The sequence below is a fragment of the Pleurodeles waltl genome, chromosome 5 (assembly GCF_031143425.1).
Source record: "Pleurodeles waltl isolate 20211129_DDA chromosome 5, aPleWal1.hap1.20221129, whole genome shotgun sequence".
In the NCBI taxonomy this organism is placed as follows: Eukaryota; Metazoa; Chordata; class Amphibia; order Caudata; family Salamandridae; genus Pleurodeles; species Pleurodeles waltl.
In genome coordinates this window covers 335,818,686-335,841,419 of record NC_090444.1, presented here as the reverse complement: position 1 = coordinate 335,841,419, position 22,734 = coordinate 335,818,686, and positions in this window count along the sequence as shown.

Genomic DNA, 22,734 nt, shown 5'->3' with positions numbered 1-22,734 from the left:
ACTTATCCCACCGCTGCACAACCAATGTAGGAGGCTGGACTGGCTTGTAGTGAGTACCAAGGGGTACTTGCACCTTGCACCAGGCCCAGTTATCCCTTATTAGTGTATAGGGTGTCTAGCAGCTTAGGCTGATAGATAATGGTAGCTTAGCAAAGCAGCTCAGGCTGAACTAGGAGACGTGTGAAGCTACTACAGTACCACTTAGTGTCATATGCACAATATCATAAGAAAACACAATACACAGTTATACTAAAAATAAAGGTACTTTATTTTTATGACAATATGCCAAAGTATCTTAGAGTGTACCCTCAGTGAGAGGATAGGAAATATACACAAGATATATATACACAATAGCAAAAATATGCAGTATAGTCTTAGAAAACAGTGCAAACAATGTATAGTTACAATAGGATGCAATGGGGAAACATAGGGATAGGGGCAACACAAACCATATACTCCAGAAGTGGAATGCGAACCACGAATGGACCCCAAACCTATGTGACCTTGTAGAGGGTCGCTGGGACTATTAGAAAATAGTGAGAGTTAGAAAAATAACCCTCCCCAAGACCCTGAAAAGTGAGTGCAAAGTGCACTAAAGTTCCCCTAAGGACAAAATAGTCGTGTTAGAGGGAGAATTCAAGGAAAACACAAATCAGCAATGCAACAACGATGGATTCCTGTCTGAAGGTACCTGTGGAACAAGGGGACCAAGTCCAAAAGTCACAAGCAGCTCGGAGATGGGCAGATGCCCAAGAAATGCCAGCGGTTGGTGCAAAGAAGCTCTTACTAGGCTGAAGAACTGTGAATACTGCAGGAACGACAAGGGCTAGAGACTTCCCCTTTGGAGGATGGCTCCCCCACGCCTTGGAGAGTCGTGCAGAAGTGTTTTCCCGCCGGATGGACGCCAACAAGCCTTGCTACACGCAAATCGTGCGTTTGGCGTTTTTTGGACGCTGCTGGGGCCCAGGAGGGACCAGAAGGTCGCAAATTGGACCTGCAGAGAGAGGGGACGTCGAGCAAGACAAAGAGCCCTCACTGAAGCAGGTAGCACCCGGAGAAGTGCCAGAAACAGGCACTACGAGGATGCGTGAAACGGTGCTCGCCGAAGTTGCACAAAGGAGTCCCACGTCGCCGGAGACCAACTTAGAAAGTCGTGCAATGCAGGTTAGAGTGCCGTGGACCCAGGCTTGGCTGTGCACACAGGATTTCCGCCGGAAGTGCACAGGGGCCGGAGTAGCTTGCAAAGTCGCGGTTCCCAGCAATGTAGCCCAGCGAGGTGAGGCAAGGACTTACCTCCACCAAACTTGGGCTGAAGAGTCACTGGACTGTGGGGGTCACTTGGACGGTGTCGCTGGATTCGAGGGACCTCGCTCGTCATGCTGAGAGGAGACCCAAGGGACCGGTAATGCAGCTTTTTGGTGCCTGCGGTTGCAGGGGGAAGATTCCGTCGACCCACGGGAGATTTCTTCGGAGCTTCTGGTGCAGAGAGGAGGCAGACTACCCCCACAGCATGCACAAGCAGGAAAACAGTCGAGAAGGCGGCAGGATCAGTGTTACAGAGTTGCAGTAGTCGTCTTTGCTACTATGTTGCAGGTTTGCAGGCTTCCAGCGCGGTCAGCGGTCGATTCCTTATCAGAAGGTGAAGAGGGAGATGCAGAGGAACTCGGCTGAGCTCATGCATTCGTTATCTAAAGTTTCCCCAGAGACAGAGACCCTAAATAGCCAGAAAAGAGGGTTTGGCTACCTAGGAGAGAGGAAAGGCTACTAACACCTGAAGGAGCCTATCACAAGGAGTCTCTGACGTCACCTGGTGGCACTGGCCACTCAGAGCAGTCCAGTGTGCCAGCAGCACCTCTGTTTCCAAGATGGCAGAGGTCTGGAGCACACTGGAGGAGCTCTGGACACCTCCCAGGGGAGGTGCAGGTCAGGGGAGTGGTCACTCCCCTTTCCTTTGTCCAGTTTCGCGCCAGAACAGGGGCTAAGGGGTCCCTGAACCGGTGTAGACTGGCTTATGCAGAATTGGGCACATCTGTGCCCAACAAAGCATTTCCAGAGGCTGGGGGAGGCTACTCCTCCCCTGCCTTCACACCATTTTCCAAAGGGAGAGGGTGTCACACCCTCTCTCAGAGGAAGTTCTTTGTTCTGCCATCCTGGGCCAGGCCTGGCTGGACCCCAGGAGGGCAGCTGCCTGTCTGAGGGGTTGGCAGCAGCAGCAGCTGCAGAGAAACCCCAGGAAGGGCAGTCTGGCAGTACCAGGGTCTGTGCTACAGACCACTGGGATCATGGAATTGTACCAACAATGCCAGGATGGCATAGAGGGGGCAATTCCATGATCATAGACATGTTACATGGCCATATTCGGAGTTACCATGGTGAAGCTACATATAGGTAGTGACCTATATGTAGTGCACGCGTGTAATGGTGTCCCCGCACTCACAAAGTTCAGTGAATTGGCTCTGAACAATGTGGGGGCACCTTGGCTAGTGCCAGGGTGCCCTCACACTAAGTAACTTTGCACCTAACCTTTACCAGGTAAAGGTTAGACATATAGGTGACTTATAAGTTACTTAAGTGCAGTGTAATAATGGCTGTGAAATAACGTGGACGTTATTTCACTCAGGCTGCAGTGGCAGGCCTGTGTAAGAATTGTCAGAGCTCCCTATGGGTGGCAAAAGAAATGCTGCAGCCCATAGGGATCTCCTGGAACCCCAATACCCTGGGTACCTCAGTACCATATACTAGGGAATTATAAGGGTGTTCCAGTAAGCCAATGTAAATTGGTAAAAATGGTCACTAGCCTGACAGTGACAATTTGGAAAGAAATGAGAGAGCATAACCACTGAGGTTCTGATTAGCAGAGCCTTAGTGAGACAGTTAGTCACTACACAGGTAACACATTCAGGCACCCTTATGAGCACTGGGGCCCTGGGTTACCAGGGTCCCAGTGACACATACAACTAAAACAACATATATACAGTGAAAAATGGGGGTAACATGCCAGGCAAGATGGTACTTTCCTACACTTATTTAACAACAGAAGGTGCATTTTCTACTAATGATCGCCCTCTCCCCTTTTCAGGTGCTGCTAGCTCACTTCTATTGGTCTTTCAAGTCAGCTGGCTCCATGTGCAGTGCGCGTTTGGTGTACTCGTTATCAAACCGCAATTTGAAACTTAAGGACCATAAGTGCTGCTGCCCATACAAACATCGTAAGAACGCTTCAAGAGGCCCTTCTGACAGTTGTCAGAGTACTGGGTTCTGCCTCCTCTGTGCAACTTTCAGGAGCTTAACGCCTCATTAGATTTTTATTTTTTACTAAGTTTCATTTTTTTTAAATGAATACATACAACATGGCACTTCTTTCTGTTTTGGTAAAATCTGATGGGGGCTGTATCTAAAGCATCTGTGCTTCAACACATGCGGGCCTTTTAGTAGCAAATGACCCCATTAACACCTAATATTTAACACTTCTGTGCACAAGCTTTACCACCCACAGACTATTACTCATGTTTTATTTTTAGATAAAAATAAAGATAAAATTAGGACAAGGACTCGCTTTTCGAAAGGCTTTTTTCAATTGCTATTTCACTTTCTCACTGTTATCCATCATGACATTGGACGTGTGCAAAGCAAAATGAATACGGTGCACCTGGCCTGAATGATAGCATCCCTGTTTCGAGCATATTCTAATTATTCACTGCAAATTACTAATTAAAAAGGGGTGGTGTTAACGAATCGCAGGCACTTTGTAATTTTAAAATTCAGTGCGCCACACCAACGTTTTGGAGTAATCTACCCAAATCCTAACGATTCTGAACATTTATTGATGGTGTTGTTTTTCCGCCTTTAATTAGAAATTGACTTTTCTTGTCATTTTGCATTACTAATTGAAAGTCGTTGTCTCTCTCCTGAGAGCTTAGTTAAAATGTTCATGGGGGAATCAGATCTTCTGGAACCCCTCCAGATCCGTTACAATAAATGTGGTTGTAGAGTACCATGCATTAGAACAGCCCTTTTCATTTTATTTATACCTTTATGCTTATATTTAATATGTAATATTTATGTATTTTGGAATTTTATATTGCACTACTCATCAACTAGGCTTCTCATGAGCGCTGAAACATGGAAACATACCTCTGAGAAATTCACATTACTTGCTAGTAAAGTTAGATCAGCAATATGTATAGATTGAACTTAGATGTGGGATTCTTCGCTCTCTGAAGTTATCCGTGGGTTTAAACGGTTTGTAAAGCCCTCAAGCTTCTTCACAGGCAGAAGCAGCTCCTTGCTATGGAGGCGGAGAGTCATCCACCCGCCAGCAGCAGCTGCAAACCTTTTACAATAAAATGATAATAAATTATGTGTGTTATCATTTTATTGTAAAAAGGGTGGAGCCATGGGACGTGACAGGGACGGAGGGGGAGTGCACAGCATTCCCCTCAGTGAGCGTGTATGTTTGACCGGCCATCTCAGGCCAGCCAAACACACGTGCGCACTGGGATGTCTCCAACCTGGCACTGTGTTGCCGGGTTGAAGACAGCAGGCAGAGGCTCCCACTCTGCCTCAGAGTGACAAGCCAGGGCGCTCCGGCCAATCCTAATGCAGCTTTCATGCTGCTAGCAGCATAAAAGCAGCATTAGGGTTAGCTGCAGGGCAGGTTGGGAGCCTGTGCCTGTTGTTAGGACCGAGGAGTGCATGGTGGAGGTGGCGAGGAAGGTAATTATTTTATTTTTATTATTATTTTTTTTGTTTGTCCTTCCTCCCTGCCATATCTCAGTACAAAGATAAATATATGATGCGCAGTACTTTGGACACTAAATTAGGAAGGAGTTGTAGCCTAATAGGGCGAGCTGCGTACTTTGAAACTGAGGAACCAGATTTATATCCCAGCAGCTGCTCAACATCCTGTGATTCACCGCAATTCACTTAACCTCCACATGCTTAAAAAAAAATATATATATACCTTTCACAAACAATTGCCATTTGATAATTCTTGCATCGAGAGTCGTAGGTCAGAATATTGAGCACAAAAATATTGTGCTTATAAAATTTCATAACCTAAATGTTGACTACTCAAACATCATTGAAGATAAGTATATATGAGTAACAATATATGAAATACTTAATTATTTTTACATTCACATATTTGTACCTTGACAACTGGGTAGTTATAGTTAGATCAGCTGTTCCATAGAAAACATTTTTTTTTTGTATTGCTAATAACTTTGTTGAAGCTCCATGAACCTTACCAAAAAGGTGCTACCTTTGGACTAATTTGTGCATGGAAAGTTTTGGGGTGATCAGTCAAGCTGGGGCTGAGAGAAACGTAAAGTCCCAAAATGCAAAATACCCATGACATTTCTATTGACTTCTTTAAGAAGGGCTAAAACATAAACTGCTGAAAGGAATTAGACTAAATTTAGCAGGAAGCTAGATCTTGGTCCACATATTGTGCTTTCTGTGATTTAGGGGGTTATTACAACTTTGGAGGAGGTGTTAATCTGTCCCAAAAGTGACGGATATACCACCAGCCGTATTACGAGTCCATTATATCCTATGGAACTCATAATACGGCTGGTGGTATATCCGTCACTTTACCGTCACTTTTGGGACGGATTAACACCTCCTCCAAAGTTGTAATAACACCCTTAGTGTGAATCCATCGAGTAGTGTTTTAGAAATTAAAGGCAAAAACTATTTGTATATCTTGACAGTTGGGTACATGAGAGGCTCAAAAACTAGAGCAGGAGTGCCAACTTAAAAATAGAGCATTCTGATTGGCCCAGGGACCTTTTTTCTCTGCTCCATATTGCCCCATATTTACTAAACAACTCATTAGGCCAAATGTGTCAGGTTTTGTAGACCTGCATCAAAAAATACCTGTGTTGGGACCAGCTGAGCCACACAGTTATAATGTGTGCAGGGTAGGCATTACTTTGTAAAAACTCACTTAGGACTGACACAGTGATACATACAAGGTTTCCAATGTGTGATGCATCTTTGAGTTGTGTCTTGTTAAGCCTGGAATGCATCAAAATTCCTACGCCTCTTTTACTCTGGCATAGGAAATGATGCAGAGGCTTTTTAATAGGAATCTGATCAGCTGAAGTCACTTGACACACAGTAAACACTTTTAAAATCACATCCCCTCAATCAGCAGTAAGCCTATTCATACAAAAATTATGTTGTGGTTCCCCTTGACCAACCTAGGACCATGGCACCTGAGATATCAACATCCACTGCAGCAATGCAATGTAACGCTCTGTACACCATGGAAGGGACAGGCCTAGATCGCCACATCACATATAGGAATGAGTCCCCAAGTCCAGCCAAGTGTACTCATATCCACAACAGGACAGGTAAGAATACACAAAAGGTAGGTAACACAGTATTTGCCACTTCACCTTACAATATATGATTGTATTAATTCACATTTCACTGTCACTCAATATGTCTCACATACTTAGATAACTATGTAGATAAATAGGCTATGCCCACTGGTTATGTGAGACATAACCATACTCCATCCTTGTCTGTATTACATCCAGGACCAATGTTTTAGAGTTAATGGTGAGAGCTCCACCATTTCATACTTTAATTCATTGGTCCCTACACATTAGGCTACTTGCATCAGTCAGAACTGATGCATTGCCTATGTGTTTTTGATACACTGCCAAAGTATCACTAGTTCTAAGCCCAACTTCAGCAATACATCACTTTTTTGGCAGACGCATTGTGGCATCCTTTCATTGGATGCATCAGTATTTGTGATGCATCTTGAGACCCTATGCACGGTGCGCCGTATTGCAAATAAAATGCATCCTTGGTGTTTTAAGCTGTTTTGATGCAATGCACATTTTTTTGACACATCGCTGATGCAATACAGCAACACCTCATTCCTTGTAAATATGCCCCTTAGTTCCCTATCCTGCAGTAGTAATTAAAAAAATATAAGGGGCAACAGCAGGGATACCCTGCCCCCCAAAGCACAATGGGGGGGCATGGAGGATCCACCCGGGGCCAAAATAAAAAAAAAAATCAGCAGTGTCTGCCACGATCCAGCAGGATTGGAAAACAAAATTGGCAGCCGGGACACCACTTCTCAATTATAGGCCCCAGGGAGCCCAACCCAGGGCTGCATTCAGTAAAGAGGGGGGAGGCACGTGCCCCCCTGTCCGAGTCATTACAGGCCCTGGGGAGCCCAAACCCGGGGGCCAACATTTCTCAATAAGTGGAGGGGATGGCACCCAACCCCATGGGGCAAAGCTGTACAACCAACTCCCTGAGCCATCTATGGCCCCAGGAACCTCATACCTCAGGGCCTGCTCACTAGCTGTATCCCAGGAAGCCCAATCCCAGGACACAATGAATTCCGTGCCTGCACTGATGCGAGCAGGAAAATCTGAGTTTGCTCCCGTCTAGTGGGAGCATTTTTTGAATCCTCTGCCATGTAGGACTTAACACAAAGGCCTTGATTTAGATATTGGTGGACCAGTTACTCCATCACAACTGTGATGGATATACTGTATGCCAAAATCTAAAACCCATTATATCGTATGGGATTAGATTTTGGTGGACGAGATACCACAGTTGTGATAGAGTAATCTGACTGCCTACATCTAAATCAGGACCAAAGTCTTCTCCCAGAGGGCGGGAGCTTTGAAAATGCTCCCGATAGCTGGGAGCAGACTTTTGAAGTGTTTCACTATTCACAGTGAAGCTCTGGGAAGGGGCACGCTGACTCCTAACTTTTAATTTAAAAAAAAGACCCTGGGGATGGCGTACCCAGGGGCTAAAGAGACTCAGGGATGGGGGCTGCACAGCTCCCTCCTCTGTTTTATTGGTATTGCCCCAGGGAATGGGATCCCTGAGGCCTCAGAAGGGTTGTGGAGGAGAAGTGCATGGTTTACTTCCCCCTTTTTCTTGTATTTGGCCATGGATTGGGCCCCCGGGGCCCAAAGGCCAGCCTTATGCTATGCATGGCAAAGACCCTGTGCAGTGTGGGGTTGGGTGCCTGCTGGGGATTTGGGCACAGGCCAAACCCTGGTTAAAGTAAAGTAATAGTTAAGTGAATATGTCAGTGACAACATAATCATTTTGAACAAAAAAAACACAGAAATTCACCAGTTACAGTGAGCAGAAAATTGTCATCAATGATGTCATTTGAGATCTCATCACCGATTCTGTAAATTATGTTATAGAACATGTCATAAATGATGTAGTATGTGAGGTCATGAGCAGTGCATGGTAGGAGCACACGTTATTGTTGGCCTGCCTGGTAAACTTGTGTGGTATTTTTATTCAAAACATTAATGTTGTCACTGACATATTCATCTAACTATAATGTTACTTTAACCTTTGTTCTTTCCAGTGAAAAAAAAAAATATATATATTGACCTTTTAGCCTTAGGGTGGACGTTCCCCAACTCTTTGCCTGCATCCTTCTACTTTTCTGACACTGCTTTTGCTGGTTTTAGGACTCTTTGCAATGCCACTTCGACCTGGCATTGAAAAGTACCTGCCAAGCCTTCAGCTCCCCTTTGTTTTACATATAAGTCACCCCTAAGGTAGGCCCAGGTAGCCAATAGGGCAGGGAGCTATGTAGATAAAAGGCAGGACATGTACATGTGTTTTATATGTCCTGGTAGTGAAAAACTCCTACATTGATTTTCCCCTTCTGTGATGCCTGCTCCTCTCATAGACTAGCATAAGGACTGCCCTCCTATAATCTTTTTGAGTGGTATATTCTGATCTGAAAGGGGTATCCAGGTCATATTTAGTATGGCCAGAATGCTAATAGAAAATGATTCTCATCAGTGAGGTTGGATTTTATATTAATATTTTAGAATGCCACTTTTAGAAAGTGAGCATTTCTCTGCACTTGAAACCATCTGTGCCTTACAGCCTGTCTCCAATCAACGTCTCAGTTGGGCTGGTTGACAGCTCCCTTGTGCATTTCACCCAGACAACCACAAACACAGGACACTCAGTCACATCTGCATTCATCTGCATACTGAATGGTCTTCCTGGGTTAGAAGTGTGGTGGGCTTGACACTTACATTTCAAAGGTCAGTAGCTTGCCCTCACACAAAGGACTGACAACCCCCCACAGGGATCCTGGCAGACAGGGCAGGGCTGAAAGGGGAACTGATGCACTTAAAAACCACTCTTTGAAGTCTCCACCACTTCAAAGGCATTTTTGGGTACATGAACTGGGTCTCTGACACCACCAAATCAGACACTTCTCGACCTACACCTGCACCCTGTCAGAGGAGCTGCCTGGCTCCCCAGATGACTCATCTGGACTTCTTTGCTTGAAAGGACCGCTGCCCCGGTGTTGCCCGGATGCCCTGTTGGCCTCTGACTTTGCTGGAAGGACTCTGCCTTCCCCAAAAGTGCTCTCCAAGAGCTTGGATTGAGCTTGCCTCCTGTTTCTGAAGTCTCAGGGCCAACAAAGACTTCACCTCTTCAAGAAACTTCTCATGCATCGAAAATCGTTCCAAGCCTGCAGAAATCGATTCAAAGCATGCATTGGTGCTGAGAAATCACTGCACAGCTGACCGGAACGACGCAGCACTGGCTTCCCGACTGAAAATTCTGTGCAGCGCCTACCTTGCAACGTAAAATTTGACACATTACCTACCTGTTCGACACAGTGCCTGCTTCTTCTTCCAGCATGTGAAGGGTTTTCAACGCATCATCCCTGGGCATCAAAATATCTCCGCATCACAGTGAGGAACCAAGACTGCGCACCGAAAAACAAGGCAAACCTCTTGCAGCGTGGAAAGAAAATGCAATGCAGCACCTTATTTTTCCACGTAACTCCTCCTCTGTGGTCTCGGTGTGTCTTTATTTTTTCATTTTTAAGGATTGAGACTCTTTTAAACCTTTTAAAAGTGATAGTTCTACTTGTGCTTATATTGAATCTTAGTCGTTTTGACCTTATTTTATTTAGATAAATTATCTATTTTTCCAAACCTGTGTAGTATACTTTTTTGGTGTTTTAACTGTGTTACTGTATGATTTGTTTGCACAAATACTTCATACATTGCCTTCTAAGTTAAGCCTGACTGCTCAGTACCAAGCTACTAGAGGGTGGTAACTGTATAAATTAGATTGTGTAGTGACTTACCCTGACTAGGATGGTGGTTCTTACTTGGACAAGGGTGTATACCTCTGCCAACTAGAGACCCCATTTCTAACAATATGTATATATATATATATATATATATATATATATATATATATAACCTAGTGGCTGTCACCACTAGGTAGTTATAGTTAAGACTCAGGCCCTCAATATGACCCTGGCGGTCGGCGGTAATATGGTCGAAAGTACTGCCAACAGGCTGGTGGTACTTTCCACCATATAATGACAATGGCGGTTTGGCTGAAGCCAACCCGCAAATGTACCACACCGACCGCCACAGCGGTAATGGCGCCCAGGCTGGAGATATCAATCTCCAGCCCGGCAGTCTTCACTGTACCGCCTGCGGGATAATGACCCCACCTACCGCCATGGTTTCCATGGCTTCCTTACCGCCACGAAAACCATGGTAGTAGGCACTATCAGTGACAGGGAATCCCTTTCCTGTCAATGATTGAGGTCTTTCCCAACCCCACCCCCCTCTCCAGGTACCTCCCCCACCCCCCTTTCCTCTGCATACCCCCCACATTCACGCCCCCTTCACATACACAGACACACACGCATACACACACCCATTCCCACATGCATCCACGCATGTATACATCCATTCACAAACACATCCACACACACTTTCATACATACATGCAGGCACACATTTACAGAACACAACATACAAACACACACTGACACCTACATACATGCACGCACATTTAACACAAAACACACACCTGCATACATGCACTCACACCCCCCCACACACACAAATAACCCCTACTATCCTCCCCTGTTGGAGCACCCACTTACCTGTGTTCAGGGTGTCCTCCGGCAGGAGACGGTAAGGGGAGCTGCTGCCAGCAGGAGCAGCATTCACCAGAAGAACACCGCCAGGCCTTACTATGGGTCATAATACGCCTGACGGTGGTCTACCTATGTCGCTGTGCTGCTGACAGCAGCACCACCTTACAGCCATCTGCCTGCATGGCCACAGTCAGAGTTCCGCCATTCTTCTGGCGGAAATCCGGCGGTGGTCATAATACGGCGGACAGCTGGTAGCCGCGACGAAGGTCTTTTGGCAGATGTCGCCACGGCGGTAGGTGGTTTTTACCGCCAATATCATAATGAGGGCCTTAGTTTCTTTAGAAAAAGCATTTTTTGCTTTTTAAAAACTTTGCCACCGTTTGATGAATCTTCATGAAATTGAAAAAAAAAATACAATGCTCCCTTCAGCATCTGTCTGGACAGTTTTGGGGTGATTAGTCAAGTAGGGGCGAGAAAAAGAGGAGGTCCCAAAATGATGTTTCCCCATGCATTTTTCCATAGGAATTTCAAACAGGAATAGCGCCCGAACCACTGGACAGAATCACACCAAATCTGGCAGAAAGGTAGCTCTTGGTTCAGAAAGCAATGTTTTTGTTATCTGGTGTAAATCTGTTCAGTAGTGTTTGAGAAATGAAAGAAAATCCTAATTTGTATATGTAGGGGCTCGAAGGCTGCAGAAACCCTCAGAATCCCGTGCTGAGATTTGATTGGCTGTCAACACTTTAACAAGGAAGTGTTGGCAGCCATGTTGGGACTCGAATTCAGCTGACCCACCAGAGCAAAAAAGCATTGAAAAAATATTTTCAGCAGGGAGACATGGCAGATCTGCTGAAAATTCTCCTCCCCCCTAAAAAGCATGGGCTCCTGTGCTTGTTTCAGTGAAATTTTGAATGTCGGGGGGCTGCCCAGCCCCCGCATAGCCCTGGGGACTGCCACCTTCTCAGGGCTCATGTCTAATTAAATGCGGGGCTTCCTGGTCTCCCCACAGCTCTTGGGGACCACCACCTCCCCGGGGCTCACGTATAAAATATGGTGGTGAGACCCCTGGCCCCCCTGCAGCCCCAGGGACTGCCACCTGCCCGGAGTGAAATATCACCAGGTGCCATCACCTTACTTAGGCTAAATACATTAAGAATGCAGGGGGGCCCACGTTCTCCTTCCTGGGGCTGACATAAACGAATGAAGGGAGTCTGTTGTGGATAACCACCCCTGGGGCCCACCACCTTCCCAGAGCTAACTGAAATGTTGGAGGGGGGTCTGCACAGCTCCCCTCAAGGAGCCAATAATGGCCCTGGTGACCACCACCCCCTAGGGTCGGCTCCTGCTATGTCTCGGGGTACCCACCCCTGGGACATAGCTGTTTGCTGTGACTTGGTGGTAACTTTGACAGCTCCCGCTAAGTCAGAGCAAACACTCTAGTTCTAGCAAGCGAGAGCTGTCAAACAGCTCTTGCTTTCAGGAAGCAGAGGTTTCCTCTGTATCCCTGCCGATGGCAGAGAAACAGAGGAAACAATTGCTCTCACAGAGGGAGAACTGTATTTTTGGCAGCTCCCTCTCTGTGACAGCAATGCCAGCTCCTGCAGGAGGTGGGGAGCCGGCAGGGGCCACAGGCACCTTGAGGCTCCCTCCGTGGTCCCCAACACACATTGGGTGCACTGCAGGGCACCCAAGATTGATGGTTGGGGCCCTGTAGATAGGTACCCTGGGGCTGAAATCAGCTGGTTAAGGGGACCCGCGGCCCACCCTCCCTTCCAAAAAGAATATAATGGTGAGGCTGGGCTCTGGGGTATATGGGTCCCAAGGGCAAAACTCAGCCAGGGGATGTGAGGCCCTGTGTCCCCTCTCGCCACAGAAAAAAGATAGTGGTGAGGCTCGGCCCAAGGGGATGGGGTCGATGGGGACAAAATTAGCTGAGGGAGGGTTGCTGCAAGGCCCTCTACCCCAAAAAAAAAAAAAAATTATAAAAGGCCATGCCCCAGGAGGATGAGGTCCCCGGGCATGGAATCGGCCTGGGGAGGGGCAGCCACGTGGACCCCCATGGAATTATAGTGGGCCCCAGGGGATGGAGTCCCCGGGGCTGAAATCTTCTGGGGTAAGGGGGCTGCACGGCCTCCCTCCCCCACCATGCACATTAACCCCACGAGGTAGCAATTAATCCTAATTAGTAGAAGGTGCTCCAGTTAGGTAGACATTCTGTGGAAAACTGTGGACTTCTGTTCTGGCCACAATGCTCATTTCACATAAATTAAACCTCAAAAGGAAGTACTTACAAATATGAATGTAGCAGGTTTGCTGCAAAAGACAAATGATCCTAAATCCTGGGCTTGGTGAAGGCATAGCAAGTGTGCTCACTCGGTGTTTCCATATTGAAGAACAATCCGAAATCCTTTTGTAGAGGTGAATGCATCTTTCATCTACTGGAACACAATCAGACAATCTCACACGCACTCTCACACCCACATAGACCCTCTCACACCCACTCTCACACCCAGAAAGACACTCTCACAGACACTAGCACCCAGAGACACCCTCTCACACCTAGTCTCAACCCGTGAGAGACAGACCCTGTGACCAACTCCCAATGCACATGGCAAAAGGCCATGTACAGCATGGGTTTGGCTGGTTAGTGGGGTTGGCTGCAGGAAGTGGCTGCAGGCCAGGCCCTGCGTCCAACCCCCACTTCGCGGGTTATGGTTGGATTAAGGTATAGTAATGAAAATTACTTTATGTTAAATAAACCATAGACATTCACTGAAAAAAACAAAGGCTACAGGGATGTTATAGTTAGTAATTAGAATTTTAAAAAACGTCGAAATTCACATAAAAACAGAAGGTTACAGGGATGTTATAGTTAGGTTCCGAATTTACTTGTACAAAACCATAGAAATTCAGCAGTTGTAGTTAGAGCTATTTCAAGTAACTATAACTCATGGCATAAAGTAACTATAATTCATGTCATCGCTAAGCACTGCAACTTGCCCCAGATATTGCAGCAGTCATGACAACTTATATAACTTTTTTAAAGATTAGAAGTCAAAATATTGAAGAAAAAATGTGCATGTGGGGGGTGAGTTATAGGCGGTGAGTTCTAGTTATTGTGGGATGCATAATAGTTTGAGAGACAAATATCCAAAGATCACAATGCAAACAATACTTGTACACTAGAAATGGGGGCACCAGCAGCACTTCTGGAAGGATGCTGCTCTGGGACACATTACACTTTGCACATGCCCCTAAAACAACAGTTGCATAGGATCTGGCCCTTCATGTATCTCAGGGACAAACAATAGTGGAGCCGATCTACATAATGTCTAAGTGCATGTCAAGAAAGCACATACAACAGCAACAGCATGGGCCATACATCTAGATGAAGTAGCTGCAAGGTACACACAGCAAAACTGACACATGCTCAGTCAAATGCAAAGGAAGCTAGCACAATTGAACAACCTCCATATGTGGACAAACAAAACTCAAGTTTCCACACATGATATGAATGTACAATCAAGGGGACAAGTCTAACACCATACAGGCTGACATTGGACAACACAAGATGAAAAACATAACATACCAAACATTACACAATGCAATGACACCTCAATTGGATTACCACCCACATAGCCATTCAGTCAACATCTACTTTTGTCTTGGGAGACACCAGCACTGCCCACAAAGCCAGCTATTGCAAACAGCAAATGATTAGCAATCAGGGTGAAACCCACACAACTGTAGGCATAAAACGCAGGTTACTGAGGAACAACATAAAGGAAGAAAAGTAATTGCAGGGCAAATGTGTACCCAAAAAAACAACACCTTGGGTTTATTCTATCCAAATGATTTAGAATAAAGGCCATTGGCCAGTCCATATACGTCCATGCACATTACTGTGCCCACAATTGACTCTAATCACTGCCAGGGAACCTCCACAGAAAGGGGCATCAAGTGAGCAGGTAGTTACCTCAGGTATCATGTGGTAGGATTTGGAATGGGTGGGTTTGGAAAGGGGCAGTGGCGGCTCGCACGAAGCAGAAGGGGCAAGGCGACACACGGGGAGATTAAATTAAATTGACAATCATAATAAAATTAAAAAACACTTACCTTACCACCACATGCCACTCCGCTCGTCTGTCTCCTCATTGCAGGTAGGAAGGCACTGGCTCTCCACCTGCCCTGAGCCAATCCTGATGCTGCTTAGACTGGGTACCTGTGCATGCTCTCTACAGCCCAGCAACTGTGTTGCTGTGCTCGAGAGACCCCTATGCGCAAGTGTGTTTGGCAAGCTCAAGACAGCCGGCAAAACACACATGGAGCAATCCCCCTCATTGCTCGTCATCCCTGTGGCCCCACCCCTTTCCAAAAAACCGATAATAAACACAGTTTATTATAGGTTTTTTGAAAAAGGTTTGCAGCTGCCGCTGCTGGCTGGGGCCCTTTGGAGGAGCTGCCCTGGAAGAGGGGGTCTTTTTGTTGGTGATGCAGGCTTCTTCTTTGGGGGAGGGGTATGCGTACTTGCAGGGGGGCAGGTGTGACAGGAGAAGACTTTGATGTGGAAGGGATGGGTTGGGTTGTGGGTGAGGCCTCTTGGGGTTGGGAGGGGGTTTGGAAGGAACAGGGGAAAGGGCAAGCTCGAAAAGGAAACTCTTTTTGGGAAAATGGGTAGGGTCATCAGAATGGTTGTTGAGGATTTGGAGGTTGAGGGAGTGGTCATCTTGTCTGTGGGTATATGTCACTTTATGTCCCTTTATTATCTGTCAGTATACTGTGTGACTACTAGACCACTTCCACTATAATAAGGAGTGTGGTGTTGTCACAGGGAAGCACCTACCAAGCCCCCCTTCTTTTGTAATTGTGGAATATTTATTTATTAGCTAATTAAAACCATAACAAATTCCTTCCACATAGGATTACGCAAAACATTATATATACAATAAAACATTAATAGTGCATAAAACAGGACATAATTAGTGTATTGGGCAGGTTAACCCAACTTAGCTCAAACTACGCGTATAGGACTTTGTTACAAGGAGAATTAAAAACATACCTACATGGAATAACCGCCCTGCCTCTTTCCATCCTGTATTATCACTGTAGGTGGTTCCCATGTTTCGTAATAAATTGATTCAGCACCCCTGGTGTGGTTCCTGTCCACTAGTTTTTGGCAGGGTGATTAGGGAGAGAAAAGTTTCCAGAAATTGGACAAGCCTAATATCAGTATGGTGTTGCTAAGGTTAAGTGCTTCAATAAGATCTTGTCTACATTATCTAACTCCTAATTCATTTAGTTGTTTCTTCAGTATTTGTCTTCTTTTTATGGCCAAAACTGGACAAATACAGACCACGTGCACTAGGGTTTCTACTACCATATGACACAGGCGGCATTCTTGGTTGTCTATTTTTGATACTTTGTCCATTTTGGCATGAGGTCTAGTGTTAGCGTATTGCGCAGTCTTAGTTTTAGAAAACATTGTTTAATTTTTAGTGAGTAGGGGGCAGCCAATAGTGGTGATTCTTTAAATACTTTATATGAATTAATAACCAACCAGCCATGAGACCTTTTAGCCAATTCTTCCCTGTCTTCTAGCCAGCTGTGTAATGTATTTGTTTTGTTCACTACTTTATTAAAAGCAGGGCTAGGGAGTGACTGATCCCATACATCAACTAGATTCAGATGTGTTAGGCTTTTTTCCAGACAGTTTTATAATTACTATTGCCTCTTTTCATGTTTATTTCCTGCCACGCTAGAATAGCCAACGTCCCCCTGGGGGCATGACATAGTTTGTAGCAACATTTGATGTATGCCGCCAGTCGAGCCAGTGATTGCCTGACCAGCATAAATTCGAGTCTGATCTGGGCCGGGGAAGCATATCCCGGGAGCCGGAAGACACCCGTATGTGCCTTTTTCAGAAGTTTATCCAAGAGAGCTTCCTCCATTCCCCTCCTTAATTCAGTCCCATAGGCGAGAGTTGGAAGTAATTTTGCTCTTATTATGGCAGTCAGTGGATTCAAAGCGTGGCAACGAATGGTATCTGCAAGCGTACCAAAAGCGTGAATTAGTGCTTGTGCCTTGCTTTTTATTGCTTCTTTTTGGGACACATAGTTGCCTCTTGTGTCTATCATAAATCCTAGGTATCTGTACGAGGTTACTTCCTCTATGGTCTTCCCATTCAGATACCACTTGAGTCGGCTAGAAGGTCTGTAGTCAAGGGCAATCATTTTGGTTTTACATTGATTTATTTCTAGTTCATTTATTCTAGCATTTCCTTCTACATTATTCAACAGTGTTTGCATGCCAATTCTAGTATTACTAAGCAATATAAAATCATCTGCGTATGGCATGGTGGATAATTGTTGACCACCAAGGGAGGGGGAGTGAGCTGACTGATTGTTTAAATTGATAGAAAGGTTTGCTATGTACAGATTAGAAAGAATTGGTGCCAAAATACAGCCTTGTTTAAATCCAACTGTTTTACTGCCCTAGACAGATATGAACCTCCCCTGAGTTTAACCTTCACCCACGTGTCTGAGTAAATCAATTGAATGGCATTTAAAATTGGTGTTGGCAGCCCCCGTTGCTGTAGTTTTGTCCACAATTTACAGCAGTGGACACAATCAAAGGCAGCTTTAAAATCAACAAAACACAGGTATGTGGGGGTCCCAGTTGCCCTTGCTCTGTTGATAATCAGTCCCAGTGCCACAGTGTTCGTTAATGTTCCCTGGTTCTTGGTGAATCTGCTTTAATTTATTGGAAGTATGTTGTTATCTACATTCCATGCCTCTAAATGTTGCAGAAAGCATACCGAAAAGTACTTGAGGTCAATGTCCAGAAGGTCAATTAGTCTATAATTGCTTGGAGAGGCAACCTTCCCTCTTTTGTATATGGGGTGAATTATTGAGCCCTTCCAACTTGCCAGCCCAATCCCAGTTGTAAGCATGTGATTGAAAATTGCAGCCAGGAAATCTGCCCATCTTTCTGTTGCTTGTTTAAACAAAGCTTGCGGTAGAGCGTTGGGCCCAGGCGCGCAATCCGTTCTCGACTTCCTGATGATTTTTATTATCTCTAGTGGAGTGATTGTCAAGGTGTTCAAAGCATTGTTAGTTGCTTTTGGACCCTTTTCAATGGAATTGATTAATTTCTAGAATCTTTATGAGTCTGATGATTTTGACACCTAGGCCCTCATTACAACCTTGGTGGGCGGCGGAGGCCGCCCGCCAAGGTTGAACCGCCAAGCAGCCGGAAACCCACCGGCCACAAACCCGCCGGCCGCATTTCAACATCCCCGCTGGGCCTGGGGGCGGAAACAGAGTTTCTGCCAGCCTGTCCAGCAGGGATGTAGGCTGTAACATTGCAGCCGGCTCCTAATGGAGCCGGCGGTGTTGCGGCCGTGTGATGGGTGCAGCTGCACCTGTTGCACTTTTCAGACAGTGAAAAGCAGGGTGGAGCGTGTCTGGGGGCCCCTGCACTGCCCATGCCAAGTGCATGGACAGTGCAGGGGCCCCAGGGGCCCCGTGACTCCCCTTCCCACTAGTCTTTCCATGGTGGTCTCTACCGCCATGGAAAGGTTGGCAGGAAGGGGAGTCATAATCCCAAGGGCAGCGCTGCAAGCAGCACTGCCCTGGCGGATTATAATCGCCAGGACAGCAACGGTGGAAAACCTCCGGTCCCGGCGGTGTAGCGCCGCGGTCAAAATATGGCAAATAGTACCACCAGTCTGTTGGCGGTACGATCGCCAATACAACCCTGGCGGTCTTTGACCGCCAGGGTCGTAATGAGGGCCATAGTGTAGCTTGGCCCAGAGCATTTCCTGGTGATGTTTTTTATAGGACCACATTTCTTTTTTTTAAGCTGTTTCCTTTGTTCTCGCAAGGCACTCAGTAGTGTGCTATTCTCCGGTTGTTTGCGCAGTTGCCTCAGCAGCCTAACTACCACTGCTTTCCTCCTGCGAACAGGCTGTGGTATATGTATGCGGTTACACTGGTTCAGTTGTACTCCCTTGTTCATATTTCCTAGAGGATCTTGACTTGTAAGGTCGTTAGCGAAGTTCTCCCAGACTGTTGTCAATTTTGTGGTGTCTGTGGGCATGGATACTAGCCTCAACAGTGCCTGCTTGACTTTTGATGGAGTTAGATGACCATTTCAATCATTTGAGATTTTCAGTACCAATCTCCTCTTTCAAGGAGACCGCTTTCTCCAGCTTATGCAGTGTGGATCGTATCCTAATTGCCTAATTACCTGCGCTTTATGGTCACTTTCTACATGGTGCAAAATTCTAAAGTCTTCCACCAACGTGTACAGTGCAGGATTGACCAGAGTGTAGTCTAAATGTGATACCTTCTTTCCAGAGGATCTTGTCCATGCTGGCTGGGTGTCGGCCTGATTCCAACCATTTAGTGAAAAGATATGGATTCGGAAGAGGGAGGTGGAGGGGAAGGAATGTGGGGGTTGACTGGCTGCTATCAGTGAGGAGGCCAGAGTCTGAAAAGATCTGACATGGCACTATGAATGCCTTCCAGGAAAACATTGGTCTGCTGATGTTGGCTGGCCAACCCCTGGAGGCCATTCACAATGGCAGTCTGCTCCACAGAGATACTCCTCAGGAGATCAATATCCTCTTCACTCAGGGCAGCAGAGGTAACAGGGACTGGGGCTGAGGTGCCACAGCAAAGGAGACCCTCACCCTCTTGTGTGAGTGGGCATGGCCAATGGGGTATAGAAGTAAATGGAGGGTGGAGATAGAACTGGGGGTGGCAGACAAATATTGTACAGGAGCAGGTCCTGATGGGTCGGCCAACACTAGGGAGTGGCCACTGGAGGTAGAATCCGATGATGACAACATTGATCCTGTCGCCTCCTATCCCCGCACCCACCGGTGCACTGGGTCCCTCCGTTGTTGGTGGTGTCATGACTGGGGGTACTGTGGCCAGATGCTTCCCCCTTAGTTGTGCCCTGTCTCCCTCACTTGCCTGGGCTGATGCTGCAAAGACAAAGAGGAAAAGGGTCTCTACATGTTCCTGACCACACTTGTACAACAGCTGTGATTAGTAAACATTGCCATGATGTCTAGTAGGCCACAGTAACAAACAAAATCAAAGTGCCACCTACATGTACCATACTTTATGCATTCATGCCATCTGACGTTTCAACATTTGCCCACAGGAAAATCAGGATCTCAGACAACTACAATTGCATGGCTGACGTTGTGCAATCACAGTAACCATTGAAAAAGTAGGAGACCACAACACCTTCAAGGCTTTGCCTCAAGGAGCCTACCTCAGTTGTCTGTTGTGAAAATGTGTGAATTGTCAAGAAGATGTGGCTGTACAATACACAACTAAATGAATATGCAAGCCCTAGGGAAATCACCACTACTGTCTGGCACCCCTGACAATGACATACTCTGATTGCATTAGTAGAAGACATCAGTGCTTTGTATGTTGGGGAGGCTCAGAGATTTGCAAGTGCTTGTAGAAGGCCCTCAACATGTTGCCCAATGGGAATTTACATCACTTTCTCCATTTTGGTCCCACAAACCCAGATGTCCGCAGAAGAATGGTTGTACCCAACCACATGTGATTCCAACATAACTGTAAGTGATTCAATGATGCATGCCAACAGTCAGCTAACAAACCTTCCTCATTACAAATGTAAAGTGCACATTTCCACATGCCATATCAATGACATGGAAATGCTCATTATGTGTAAAGGCACATGTCCTACCTGTCCTGATCCTCATTGTTACTGCAGTTGTACATGCCAAATGAGATGCATTGAAAGGTGAGGGTATGTGTGAGCCACCAATCAATGGTGACACACTCCTGTCTGTGGCACCACATGAAATGCTGCTCCATTGCATATATCATATTCCAACCACAAGTTGGCATGCACATATGTGTGAGGGAATACAGAAATCATCCCATAAGCACAGGTAGACCATACATTAAACAGCAGTGTACACATTTTGTCAATGAGAAAGAGACACATGCTAACATGTAGGCACAAGGAATGTTGGCAACTGTTATGGCACATACATCATGTCAATGGACATTCCCCATTTACCAAGGGAAAGTTTTGATCTGTATTAGCACCCAAAGAACAATAAATGCTCTGTCACATGTATGATGGCTATCTTTACATGACAGACAGTAGAGAGGCACCAGCACTCATCATATACTGAAGACAAGTGGCCTCTGGGGAGCAGATGCCAAGTTACTCACTTGAGCAAACACATGGCTGAGGACAGTGAACCATCACTTCTTTTCCTTCAGGCCGTAACAGTGAGGGGTAGTAGTCTGTTGTGTAGAGTTTAGACCTACTATAACAAGAAACATTACTTGATTGATTAATGTACACAGCCATGTGTTGTCCCTATAGAGCATTTTTTTGTGGGTTGTACCCAGTTGTGGCCTAGGTCCCTGGGGTAACAGAAAAGGAAAATCAGTATGTACCACACTACGTGTCTACATAAACAGTTACTCATCTAGTGTGTCACACATAGCGCATCCCCAATCATCAGAGGGAGATATTTGAACCTAGCACATCAAATTAGCTATGTGACAGGCAGTAACATGCCCTATACTCACCCCCTTGTGGCTGCTGTGCTCCCTTCAAATGCTTCAAATACGCCATCGCCAGAATGCAGGCCATTAGGGAGCTCATGGTCTGACATGTGCCCCGTCCACGTTGGGAGGACAGCCCCAGCAGGACCTCCATGATATTCCAGGCCCAGCATCTGAGGTCCTCCCACCTCTTGTGGCAGTGGGCCCTCTACCAGATATGGACCCCCAGGGTCTGCACCTTCCAGGTGATAGCTCTCTAAATCTCCTTCTTTTGATGGGCATTTATCTGTATGGATAGAAGAGACAAATCAAGCAATTACAAACACATGTTTTTGCCCAAATGGTGTGTAACACACACATCAGAAAATCCAAGCAAAAAAACTGTCAATTGGTCAACATACCACAAGTGAAAAGCACACATACCAATAAGTACGGGGACATGACTGCACACTTTTGGATTCATCTGCAGACTAACCAACTACCCTGCCCATGACCTACAGTGACTAAGCAAGCCTACTGACATCAGGTAGGCCATGTTCCAGGCACATGTGCTGTGTTGAGAGCCACAATGAAACACTTCACACTGATGTGGCTTCACAAGGGTACACTCCTTGGGCCTGAATGGACCAACACATTTACACTCTGGAAGATTCTCTCATTTCATAGTCTCTACAGCCAATTACCATAGTACAGACGTCATCCTTACTCTTGAGTGACAATGAAAAGGCTGGCATGGTGTGTATGAAAAGTGACTTCCCTGGGCATGTGCAGACATGTGGCCTACCAAATGAAAACTCATGCCACTTCAGGGTGGGTTTCTGTGGTATGTACCTGTACCAAAGAACACTCCTTTGGACATTTGTGTGTAAACTACATAGATGGCATCCTGCATACAAATATATGCATTGTACAATTTCTGCTATGTAACCAAGCTACTGAGAAACATGTCATGGCCTTCCCAGAATCTACATACTGCACAGTGGGTCTGTCATTTGTGCAATGAGCCTGGAGAGGACAAATATGACTTCTGTGAAGGTGACAACAGAGCTGTAGGAGTAAGGGACCTGTCATGAGTCAATGACACACATTGACAATGAGGAAAAAGGCACCTATGGACTTCTTCTGGTATTTACCTTAGTTCCCATTCCGAATCTAGTCAATGGACTGAGGCATTCAGGGCACGTTGTGGCACTAGATGCTCATATTGACCACATGACA